The 13,168-nt window shown below is 37.4% G+C and overlaps 1 long non-coding RNA gene across 1 annotated transcript; it reads right to left on the bottom strand.

Moving 5' to 3' along the window:
- Positions 1-5,592: 5,592 nt before the first annotated feature.
- Positions 5,593-12,372, bottom strand: LOC137101968 (uncharacterized). Its single transcript, XR_010911130.1, has 3 exons — positions 12,058-12,372; positions 11,936-11,969; positions 5,593-10,706 (listed from the first exon to the last, which is right to left on the bottom strand). It is a non-coding gene; the product is annotated as an uncharacterized lncRNA (long non-coding RNA).
- Positions 12,373-13,168: the final 796 nt, after the last annotated feature.

The following is a 13,168-nucleotide window of genomic DNA, read 5'->3' as shown; positions in this document are numbered from 1 at the left end:
CGGACAGCTTCAGTAGCAGAGGCAACATGACATGTATGGGCATAGAAGTACAATATATTTAAACTTATCAAAAACATTAAAAACAATTTCATTACAAGTCTTGCAAAAAAAATCTATCAATAAATCAAACATTAAAGATAATGAGACTTAAAAATGCCAAATTATTCATTTTTTAACTTAACTCCTGTATGGTACCCTGTCAATATCAGCGCAAAAAAACTTGCATGAAAAACTACTGTTAAGCCTCCATGATTTTTGAGGAAAAAAACACACTAATATCTATTTGTTATTGTGGTTGAGGGAGATTTTCTTCAATTTCTCAATAGATTACTTTTAAATGTTAACATTTGCAAGATGTCGACTACATCTCAGATCTACTCACCACAGAGTAATGAGACTCAGTCTGATGGTATTCTTGTAGGAATGCATGTTAAGATATAATATATAAAAATCAAAGACACAGAGGCAACCAGAGAAACCATCCACCAATGCTCTACCCATGTTCTTGTCAGCCTGCCTGCTTTGGTTAAAAATCACAGAAAAGAAACTGTGCTCAAGCATTAGAAGGGATATCCTGGACATGTTTGTTATACATCAAATTGAATATTATCGCATAGAATTTGTAAGGAGACGAGGAGAAAAAGAAAGTGAGAGGAAAGCCAAAAATGTGGCTGCATGAGATTTTCCTCATTGCTTTTTTGTGTTGGATGCTTAAACTATAGTTCCAAAAAGCCACCCACACTTCACCACGTAGAGGAGCAGCCAGTCTCAAACTGCCACCTATTTATGGACTTTGCTACTGCCAGACAAAAATTCCTCCTACATAAAAAAAAACATTGAACGTGTAGCTCATCCATCATTCCGAAGTCATTGGCATTAGTTATGCTTTAGACTTCCCTTTTTACCGTTTTCTTTCAAATATAGCCATTCCTCTCTGCAATTTTACATTTTCATCAGCTGAAATATCACATTCTACTTTTCAGCTGGTACATGGCTGAGTATCTAACCTTAAAAATATGTGCAGTATGTGAACGGTCAGGTACTGTTTGTCTGGTGTCGCATGAACTCCTCACACGTGTGACAGCTTAAGAAGTTGACGTCATGTCCTCAACTTCACCTGTGCCGGCGGCTGCTCATGCAAAGAAAGAAGTGGTAAGCCCTGCCATACCGGCTTTGATGCCAATTAACTAATCTTCTCAACGGTTTCTTTAAGTATGCAAACACTTTTGCACTATCTGTGTGAAAATCAGTACAATAGATAAAATGACGTCTATTCACCACTCTCAAAACCAAAACAGGAGAAACATTATTTTTTGTGTCAGGGTAACCTTTGACGGCCAGAGTGGAATCTACGGTCTGTGTTACTAACGGATGATCCATTAAGCCCCTGCTGAAGAATATCTACAGTTTGGCTTTGCAGCTGTATTGTTTTTGTAGTCATGACATCCAATTGTAATCAGGGCTCCACTGCAAAATTTTCTGGGAAAGTGCTGGGTATCGTTCTTTGTTTATTAAAAAAAAAAAAAAGTGGATACATGTATTTTTAATGTGGGGCTGTCTGGCCTAGTTTTATATTTGATTTCTATCTCACAGTAGCCATCTGTGGGCTACAAAACTGTACGTCTTGATGTTGACCACTAAATCTTTGCAGCCAAAATGTGCCTCAACTGTTGCAGACAAAAACATGCATACATGAGGGACTCGGCACTGTCGGCCACAGTAAAGGCTGCTGTAGAATATTCCAGAGCTCAAATTAGACAAAAGAGATCGTAGTGATATGGTGACAACACTTGTGTTGTGTTTAACTTTGTCTCTTCTCGTCATTGGAAAATGAAGGGAATAATTATTGTAGCCATAGTCACTTTTCAGAAGCTTATACATTATTGTATTAACAAAATTCAAACAATTGTACGCTTGAAATACAGTTGCCATAAAAAATTACGTTTATCTGTATACCACTACTACTAATATTTCTTTTTTTAACCCCCAACCCCCACCACTCCCTTTCCAAGTGTTAGAGAGCCTTTGATGTTTGTCAGGAGCCATGTTGTCATTAACATCGACAAATGTTAGTTAAAAGAGATTACCGTTCCCATGGCTGCTTCATAGTAAGAACCATGTGGTGTTTCGAAAAATTGATTGCTTTTAATGTGAAGGAGGTCGAAGAGGAAACACGTGATTAACACTTTACTCTGTCATTTGGATAACAACCAGCCTTAGATTTGATGGATGTTTTTGCTTAGAGATGACCACCACGTTTCATATTTGTCTGGTAAAATACATGTTTTGGGGCACACCAGAAAGAAATCACGCTGCTATGTACATGTGAAAATACATTTTCTCTTTAGAGACCAGTGTTTTGGTTTGTCTGTTCTGGGCTAATGAAACAAACACAACATGCACAATAAGGTGGCCTCTTTCAAAGGGGGACCCACACCTTATAAAAGACCCCTTCTAAGCTAAGAAAACACAATATTCTTAGGTGATTTCTGAATAATGAAAACATATTTGCGAACAATATATTTAATTTCTGCTAATAGGGCTGCAAATGTTACACATTAGACATTAAAAGAAGCATTTTTCTGGAGAATATTTCTTTACACATTTTGCAGTGTTGAATAAATGTTTATGAATTATGTCATGCAATTCTTTCGTGGTATCTAAAACTAACACAAAACTAAGAGGGGAATGTGTTGCACATGACAGTAGAGACAGGTGACAATAAGTGATGCAGTTGGGCCTTTAGCAAAAGAAGCTTGGTCAGTCAGTGTTGAGGCTGGAGCTCATTGGATGGCTACCAGCAGGGTCTCTTTCCTCCAGTTTGCAGCTTTAACAAGTCTGATTTTGAGTGACCTGGGGAAATGGTTTAATGACTGTTTCTTGACTGCATTTCAACACCATGTGGGTGGGTGGTCTGATATGACTGGGCAGGGTCCGTGCTATGTTGTACAGTGTGGTAAATGGGTGTTTCAGCAGAACAACAAACATATCATCCCAGGAAAGTACCAGATTATAGTAGTTTCAAAAATCTTTTTCATTCAATAGCTGTAAATTGTTTCTAAAAGATCTTTTTTTTCATCATGTTACAGTAGTTTGCTTTACCATCCTGTCTGAGGCATTGCTGTAACAATTCTTATTTCAGGCCCATATCTTTAATATTTTTTTTCTTTTAAACATAAAATACATAATTTCCATTAAATTGGTCATGTAGAAAACATATAATGTGTTCCTATACACAGAGCTGACTTCTTCCTGGTGCCCACCTACAGTCTGTCTTCTTAGGATATTATATTACTTTTTCACAGGCTACATCTTAATGACCAACACAGACTTTTATAGAAGGCTTGGCGCCACACCTCTGTAGTCAGCTGTACTCTTTGAGACCATTTTTTTAGCCTAGTGTCCGATTGTCATTTGTTTCATCTGCAATTAATCAACCATCATGTTTATTACAAGTTTGTTAAGTTTACCTCCCCATCCCTCCCCACAGCTCCTGCTAGGTTTATGGTCAACACAGAGCCGATGCCAGACATTTAAGAGAGCTCTGCCACTCCGCATCCTTTTTAAGTTTTTTTTTTCTCTGTGTAACACTCTATAAATAGATGACTCAGTAAAGCAACACGTGACTTCTCTTTAGCTGTGACATATAGATGCAACATTAAAATGAGAAGATTTACATTATGCAGTTAAGTAAATATAACACCACTTAACAGTGTTAAGCTAAGATTTTAATCTTTATAATAAGTAGTATATTTTCCAAAGTGACAAACCAAATACTGCAGTTTCTCACAGGTTTTTTTTAGTATCTTTTTGCTCATTGTTTCTGTTTTGCAACAAACAACTTTAATATTTTTTTGTTTTGTGTAGCTGCTGATTATTCAGTCATGCTTCCTGACCAACATCAGACTACAAACAGACAAATGTAGTCACAACTGTAGCTTGTGAAGAGGTAGAAATCTGCTTTTTAGTTAACAAGAAGACAGATATTTTCCACATGAGTTAGTTGAGACACAAATAGAGCTACTAGGAAGTTGAGTCTTATGAATCATGTTGTATTTACTACTTCGATGGAAACATACATTATACTGTTCTAACACATCAACTTTGTATGCTGATATGACATTACTGTGGTTAAAGCTCATTTACAGCTAGTTGTGATGCTCCCAAGTGATCAACAAAATTAAATAATGAACATTTGTATTTTCTTTCAAAGCCAGTAGCATTACATTAAATATGATTCTTTGTACGGTATTTTTCCCAAACCACCACTCAAAAAGTGCTGAGGAGAAAAAAAAACACACTGTAGGTACATGTCAACTTCTCAACCAAAGCCTTGTTAATTTATTTTTACTTCCCTAATGGAAAAATATTCCACTAATTACAGTAAACAGAAAGTTGCTATTTCATATGGAATCATTCATGTTTGATGCCTGACTCCGATAAGACACTTTTGAAGTTCCAGTGTATATGTTGTAAATTGTTTCTTTGAGCTTTGAGCTCAAGTACCAAAATCACCCCTGCTTCACCCTTGGGAATAGAAAGCAAAGCGGGTACCACTCCAGTACTTGGAATTTGGGCCAAAGTTTCCAAACATCTTTTCCTGGTGCCTAAAATTAGCAGCATAATGAGGTAGTGGCTTCCTTTTCTCTGAACTAATACCCCATCCCTGTGGGACAGCATGATGTGGACTAACACTCAAGATCAACAGAAAAATCTCACACTGACACTTAATGCCCCAGGACTGAACATGCAAAACTGAAAAGACAGAGTTTACCACCAGTTCCTTCGATATGAAGTGTGCTATTGTGCAAATATTTTAATAACACTTTAAATGCACAAACGTATGAGGTTTGGGTTAATTACTTTTTCTAAGATATTGTATTTAAAGCTTGAAAACTGAACACAGAGCAGGGAACCTTTCTGTGTAGTCTTCTTATCTTCTGTTTCCATTATACCTTCCCTTAAAAAGAGTTTTATGTGGACTCCAGGGAAGTAGGGGAAAATGGAAAAGACATGCTTAGGTAGACTCCACTTCATTATTAAACCTACAGGTCACATTTAATTGCACTTGCATTAATCTGTTTTATTTCAACTAATGAGTCCTGCCATAAATTTAACAGAAGGTGAGGAATTTTTATGACCTTCAGCAGACTTTTGATCAGGTGCTGAAGCTGTTTAGGGGAAAATGAGTTGGAGAATCTTTACTGTGTACAGTACAGGGTCCGATTACACACTGGTTTGATTTTCAGCTCTCATTAGGAATTCTCCATCACATAATGGATTCCTTTTGGGTTTAGTGGACTTCTTTAATGGCCATCCAAGGACAGATAAGTTTACATAAACAGACAGTTGCATTGTATTTGGACCTTTTTTGAATTCAGATGCACGGCAGGAAATTAGTGGTGCTCTGTGATTGCCATGTTAATATTGCCTTTGTTACATTTGTAAAAATTTTCTAACATTTCTTTCATGCTTGCACAATTTGTCATATTCAAACATAATATTTGTCACTACAATCTTTTCCCTGTAGTGTAAAGTAAAGAAAGTAAAAAAGATACTTCGGGATACTGAACAAACACTTTAAAGCTGCATTAAAAAACAGATTTTATTCAGAACAGGCAAACAATTTATAAACATCGACATTTTATCAGATTCTAAAGTTGGAATTGATATTTCATAAGCAGACAGTTAATTACATATAAATTAAGACACAGGGGAAATTAAATTTTTTGAGTGATGCTTGAAAGGCCAATACCTAATCCAATACCTAAACTTTTGGCTCTTCTTCGGTGTCCAACTCTTTCTTCTTATTATTGTTTTTTATTGGTAGTTGGCAAACAGCTTTTACCAACTCTGGCAACACTTTCCTTATGTCATCTAATCAATATAAAAATATAGTTTTAACTGTTTAAGTCACCACATGAACCATGAAGAATGTTTTTGTTCTACCAACCTATAAATGTAATTCAAATATTAACAGTTGTACATTGTAAGACAAAATATGTAATTTTAGTTCAGTTACAGCATTAGTGGATCCTCCCATTAACTGTAACCCTATCTGCTGCCCAGACACGAAACATCTCTCTATGAACCCTTGAATTCCTCCAGTCAATTGACTCCAGGATGCCTCTACAAGAACTGAGCATGGACTCAAAACAAACAGCACAACCTGTACAGAAGTCCAGACCTGGACCTAAAGAGCCAGACACTGGGATTGCCTCTGACATCTGTTTCCTGTTATGTAACTGCACACAGCTGCTATTTCTAAGAAAGGGCATCTTGGTGTTGTAGATATTTCCAAGGGTCAAAAGGAAGAAAAATAATGCAGTTTTAATAATGAGCAACAATGGACCACCGAGGTTTCCTCCTTTAGCATGCAATGCCCTGAATCCTTAAATAAGTCAAGGGTCTTCATATCTTTTAATAAAGGTCTTAAGGCCAATGGCAGATAATGGCAACTTATATTAGTGATCATATTATGACTTCTGATTGTTCCTATGTGCTGTAATTGTAGAGGTTCTTCATATATTCAGGCTTTTTCAATAGCGTGAATACCATGAATGTCAGTGTTAGTGATCTGCGTGACCTAAATTGTTCAGGTGATTTAATTTCAGCTGGAAAATACCATCTCCAATGAGGGTCAAGTGGGCGAAGACAATGTGAATTGGTATCTTTTAGCTTTTGATTCACTAAACACACCTGATCCAGGTAATGAGCAGTGGGGATTCAGTTTTATTTAAACCGAATAAAATCAACAAGATGATTGTTTGTTGTGTGCGTGCACCTAAGAAGTTTGTCAGGGATTACTTAAAAACATTTTTTCATGGAAAAATTGCACAATTTTAAATGCAGATTAACTTTTAATTGAGACATTTTTGAGGAAATGTACAAACTTGATTATTTATTGTTAATAGCACAGATTTAATTATGCTACATTTTCATAATCTCAGATTGATTTTTTTAGTGTATGAAGGACCAATTGCTCTTTCTTATCAGTTTGCTTATAAAATTAGAATTGTATCAAATATTAATTAGGGGAACAACACAACCAAAACACATTACATACATGAATAGGCACCTAATATTCATGCAAATGTAGCAATGTCATCAGGTTTACAGGAGTTTATTTCTATCTTCCACTGCTTCTTTTGTCTTTTTAACAATAGTAATAGCAGTAGCTGTGTAGTGGCAATGACTGTCGCAAAATATCTAAGTAATGTATTCTTGTACTGAAATACATCAGGGAAATGGTTTTTGAACAAATGTGTGTGAAATACTTAAAATAATACACAGAAAATATTATAATGTCCTTAAGGCTTCAGATGCATTAGTTTCCTTGTCAATGTTTTGCTCAAGAGAATAGAAGATAAATGAGGGAGCAGTAATGTCTGGGAAAAGGCAGAATATTTGGCTGCCATTCTCTGTAAATATTGGTTCAGTTTGTTTGAGGTCCCTCCACAAAATAAACATTTTCCATATTGAATAGATTATCATACTTATCCGACCTGGTTACTGTATGATAGCATGTGAACGTGTCCTTAACCTCCATGCATGGCCAACAACAAGAGACCACCCTTAGAAAGAGAGGAATGGAAGTGACTATATGGAAGTTTGTGTCCTTTGAAATGCTCAATTTGTGATGGTTATCAGATGGAGTTCATTGGGCATCACAATCCAACCTTCACTAAGGACTTCCCAATGACCTCATGTCATTGTATGTAGCTTGCTGCTAGTTTCATAGTTGCCTTTTCCTCCAGGGTCCTGAATCTAGTAAGCAATTACAACAATTAGAACAGACAGCTACTGGATGTTGTAAAATGCTAATTCTAGACTGAGCAGTGTAGATAATAATACAAGTCAATCCTTGCGTGTCTGACAGTAGACAAGAGAACAGACATGTTGCAATAAATCACACGAGGACATGTAAATGTCTCCTTGCAGATGTTTGTGGAAAGATTAGAATGGCAAGGTGATAGGTCATAACTTGGTAGCAGACCTTGTAACAGTAGGCATATTGTAGCAGCCCTCACACTGCTCCCACAGGAACTGGCAGTGTGTGTACGCTCAGCTATTACTTCACCCAGAGGGTTTTTAAAGTATTACTATTTTTTGAATACCTATGCCTAGGATTACTCAAAAAGAGGCTTTACACATCTATATTATAAACCTTGCAGTTTGGTCAGGTGTTGACCAGCCAGACAAACCGGTCTGGCTTCTGCATACAAAGGCCTCAATCACACGCTGGAATGTCTCCATGGGTCAGAGGAATTTATTGATGACATCTGTTGTAAGTTAAAGGGCTGCTGAAGGTACAAGTACATATGGAAGTCTCTTTTCACAGTAGAGGGGGCTTTTCCTCCATGATAGCGGATGTCCAGGGTATGTGTCCCCTTCCACTACATACAATCCCTTCTGCCTTCAGCCCCCTGCACATGTCAAGTGACAGCTGTCCACTGAGATTTATCAGGGCAAGATTTATGTTTTCAGCAGTCAGCTCTCGCCTCTTAGTATCCATGCTCACTGCAGGCAGTGTTTTTCTTCCTACACATTCTTATTAGTTTAGTTTATTACAGCAGCATGTCTGGTGAGGTCATTTATGACCAACTATGGTGGTATGACAAACTCTTTTATAACAGTGAGGCTTCACCGTGTTGGATGAGATCACTTGCGCCCTTGTCCTTGTCCTTTGTTGCCCAGACACCAAGCTCCATAGGTAATAAAATCGTATGTTTATCTGTATATTTGTGTAGTAAAATGCATGTTGGCATGCATGTGATTGACTGGTGGGGCATTACACACCCCGCTGAGTTTCTTCTTCCACTGTTGGTAAACACTGTTAAGATAAAGTGAGAGAGCCAACAGGTTGAGCAACCTTGCAGAACATGTAGACCACCAGTGGACTTCGCTTGAAGCTAAAAGCATTTAATATTTTTTATATTATATTTAAGCATTTACATTTTCTGTCACCTGCCTGAAGCTGAGGGCTAAAACAAAAGGCAGTAGATTATTTGAGTGTAATCTGCATGCAATCCAAGATAATATGCTTTTTGACAAATTTGTTCTTTCTAAAGGTAAATTACACCATCAATCACAGCTGTATTAATCGAGAGTGAAACAACGTTCAAAGATAATTAGCAGCTCGGCTGCATGTGTCCGTTCCTGTGCAGGTTCCCTGCTGGTATTGAACTTTTGACCTTGATCCCTAAGGGAGATGCTCAGACAAAGATAGAGGGCAGCAGAGAGATTTAGATGTGCTTATGGAACCTGTGTGGTCTCCAGATATGCAATGTGCAGTCCAACACACACATTCAGGCCTTGGCTGAAACTTAGCCCTGATTCATACAGAGTATCCATCTGGTAGAATACCCAGCAGTGTTGTACCCAGCTCTCTGGTGTTCCCATTTCAGAAGAGAAAGCACAGCAGAGGAGGGGGCACAAAGGAATAAAGCTGTCCAAGTCTCAAATGATGAAGATGCCACATAATTTGCTTATTTTCAAAAGGAAGTGCTTGCTTCAATAGATGTGTGTATTTAACACTTCAGAATGAAAAATGATGGCAAAACAGGCATCGTGTTTAAAGACTGGAACTTTTCCACGTATAACACAAGGGTCTCAGTTTTGCCGCAAACGTATTTCACATTAATATTAGAAATAAATGTAGGTCAGTTCAATACACAGTGTCAGCGTTCATACGAAGTAGTCAAACCTTTAATATGTCTATTTTTTCTATGAACAATTTAGATCATTTAAAACGTTTCATGAATATATGGCATTTCATCTGTTTTGCTTTTGCCATCACACAACACATCATTTTCAGCTGTTAGAAAAAACTTAAATGTTTGTTTTATTAAGAGGGAGAGATTAAATTGCACTGCATGCTTTGAGGCAGTGGAAATTTGGCTATTGTGAAAGCAGAGATGGTGCTTTTTTCTCATGAGGACTGGGCAACAATTACTATCCTTTGTTCCCATCGCAGTGAGAGTCGCCTCTGTGGCAACAACTTCTCACAGTGCAGCATGGAGCAAACAACAATAAGGAAATGCTACTCATCATTTCATAAAAGTGGATCATACCCAGACTCTTAACAGAAATTCATGTTTGATGAAAACCAGTCTTACAATCTCACCAACAGAGTCAGTGCTCCGGCATCTTTTACCAACTCTGAATGAAGGCAGCTGAAGTGGATTAGGCTAAATGTCCTTGGAAAAAAGGACTCACCACAAGAGAAGAGGAAAAAAAATTACAGCAATACACTGACCGCTTGTTGTGTTCCCAACAGATACAAAAACCAAATTCAGTCATTATGCCTTGAATGCAACGGTAGGAAACAAAAACGTATCAATATAATTAGATAAGAATTGACAGGGCTCACTTTGTAAGGATTCAAATGGACATTCAAGATGAACTTATTCAAGCTTGCGAATTTTCCAAAAATAAAGAGTTTTAACAAAATCAGCTATCTGATGTCAAATGCTTACCTCTCACTGACACTGGGACAAAGTGGTCTCATGCAAATTTAATGTGTTTTTCTATTTTGAGTACAACCCTTTGCTGGAGTAGAGCAGATAGTATCAGGCAAAGAGATAAGTCCTTACTCCTCTGTCACCTCTGGAGGGAAGTTGTAAGAAGCAGATGATTTCCTTCTGCTTCAGCCAGGCAGCAGGGGTCAGTGACTGGAAATAGGCTTACATGGAAGTAGTACTTTCCTATGTAGACAAATGTCAAGGTCAGCGTTATTATATAGCTGCACTTTCAGCAGCTGGGCTAATCACAGTGATCTTAAAAAATTAAATAATACGCTTGGACATTAGGTGTTTGTTGAAAAGAACAGAGAGTCACGAGCTGAAGAGAAATCAGTTTTCACACTGAAATGTTCTGCCTTTCTGTGGCCATGAAAACGTTTTCCATTTTCCTCTTTTACCACCCATGTGGATGTCTCATAGATTGAGATACCTCCCTCCAATGCACACAGTCAATGTGCCCCCATGTAGGACAAACACTGTACAATCAGTTGGACTACAGCCTATTCAGATTTGCTCAGACTGTAGAAAACACATTTTGTGAGTTTTGCACTGGCTGAAAAAGAATTCTACTGACAGCAGTGAGGACAAAATACGTGTCTACACCTGCATGGGTGGCATTTTTCTGCTGTGGTTTTTCATTGGCATGGGAAACACAATATTCCTTTTTAGCTGCTTTACAGAGTTGCTGATGACCTTTAAAAAGATTAGAAATCAAACCTGTGGTAGGTGCAGTATAAGAATAGTAGTGGGTGACGAGGCATTGCAGTTTGCATAGTTGAGAAAAGAATGTTTGAATGTCTAAGATGGAAATCCAGCTTTCTCCCAGCTGCTCCAAAAAACAAACTGAGCACATGAGAGATCATGTTATACAAGTTTGTGGGGATGTGCGCAAGACTTTTTTAAAATCATCAGCAATCATCCAAGCCACATCCATCCAAACCAGTGGAAAATAAATGATATGAGTATGTGCTGACATGTTGAAGTTTGCTCTAATTCTCATTTTGGCTTGTGCTCTATTGCTCTAGCCACAGAGGAGGATCTTCCCTCCCATCTGGTTTACTGTGCAGCTCTGAAAGTCAGGCCAACTCATTCTAGCTATTACAGGACTTAATCCAAATCACAACAGCAACTGCTGAATGGGTAATGTTCAAATAAAGCCTTTAATTGGATACACGAGGCATTAAATTAGTACCATTGCCAAATAATTCTGCATTTATAAACAACAATATTTCGCATGATATACATTGTTCAATTGCCCGAGTAGAATATTCTGTATACTGCAATTGTGGTGTATTTTAAGTTGTCTTTTTTTGTGTTATTTAATTAATGTTTTAATATATAGTTCTTTTTATGCATATAATAGTGAAAACAAAAATCCCTCATTTATGCTTGATAAATGGGAGTTCCCTCACCTGCATGCAGTGTTGATCTTCTAATCCCCTGGATCTGAAAGTAAACAGAGTGACTCCAGGCATAAAGAGGGACACTCACAATATTTAGTTAAGAGATTTCAGGCTGGAGGAGGGATACTCACCTGAGAACTAGGAGCAGCTTTTGTGTGGCCGGACAGGTCAACAACATATCCATTTTCAGTAGCGGATGGGAATGTGTTTGCTCAGGCCTATCTCTGGTCTCATGGAAACTCAAGGTGTTTCATCCTGAATGGATTATCTGCTGTTGATAGTATCTTCCACCTTTTTTTAAAAAAAAAAAACATTCAATCCAAAAAGTGACCTGTTGGAGTTGAATGAGCCTGAGAGCTGTGGGATCTTTGGATTTAGGTTCAGTTTCCCCATCCAACTCAAACCTCTTTAGTTATACAAGTGAAGATGAGTTGAGATGAGATGACTACTCCTTGCCTGTTAAGGGCAGGTCAGCACCTGTCATACACAGTAAAGCGTTTTTCTCAGCAGCATCTCATCTCCTGCTTTATCTGTTTTTTTTTCCAGATAAACCAGTCTTATAGATATATAAAAAGTTAAGTAAATTGACAGGAAAGACGTGCACTGTGCATGGGAACTAACTGGAATGCTGAAATTAAGGCACATTTCTATTATTCAGGGTTCCTTGAATGAGAGGCCACCTCCCTTTTACAAGAACACTATAACACTCAAACAGTTACACACATCCGTCACTGGAAGCTGACCAGTACAACCACAGTCTAATTTGCTACTCAGTTAGTAGCTTTACTGCAGACTTTAAGGATAAGTGCCAGAGAAATGCCACCATAGTGTTGGTTTTGTTCACACATTTTAACTTAGCACAATTTTACGCAACAACATAGGTGAGGAAACGTAGGTTTACAATAAAGGATATAGCATTATAGTTTGAATGCATCCTTGGATTTGGACAGGACTGCAAATGGTATCGACTTCTCCTTTAATACATTCAACATTTGTTTTTAGTTTATGATCAATCACAACCTCTAGAAATATAGTTTAAAATATTCTTTATCTTTAAACACCGCAGAATTTAAATTTTATACATTTCATAAATTTGTAGTAATTAAGTTTATATCATATAAAAATTTTTTATCTTGTATTTAATCTGTACTGTTAAAAATGTCATTGATACAAAGGACAGACAGCAGCAAGTAATTTCATTATTTTGGTCCAATTGTAAATATTTCAAAAACTATTGGATGG

The sequence above is a fragment of the Channa argus genome, chromosome 16 (assembly GCF_033026475.1).
Source record: "Channa argus isolate prfri chromosome 16, Channa argus male v1.0, whole genome shotgun sequence".
Taxonomy (NCBI): Eukaryota; Metazoa; Chordata; class Actinopteri; order Anabantiformes; family Channidae; genus Channa; species Channa argus.
Note: the sequence above shows the minus strand (reverse complement) of the source record. Positions and strands in the feature narration are given on the sequence as shown.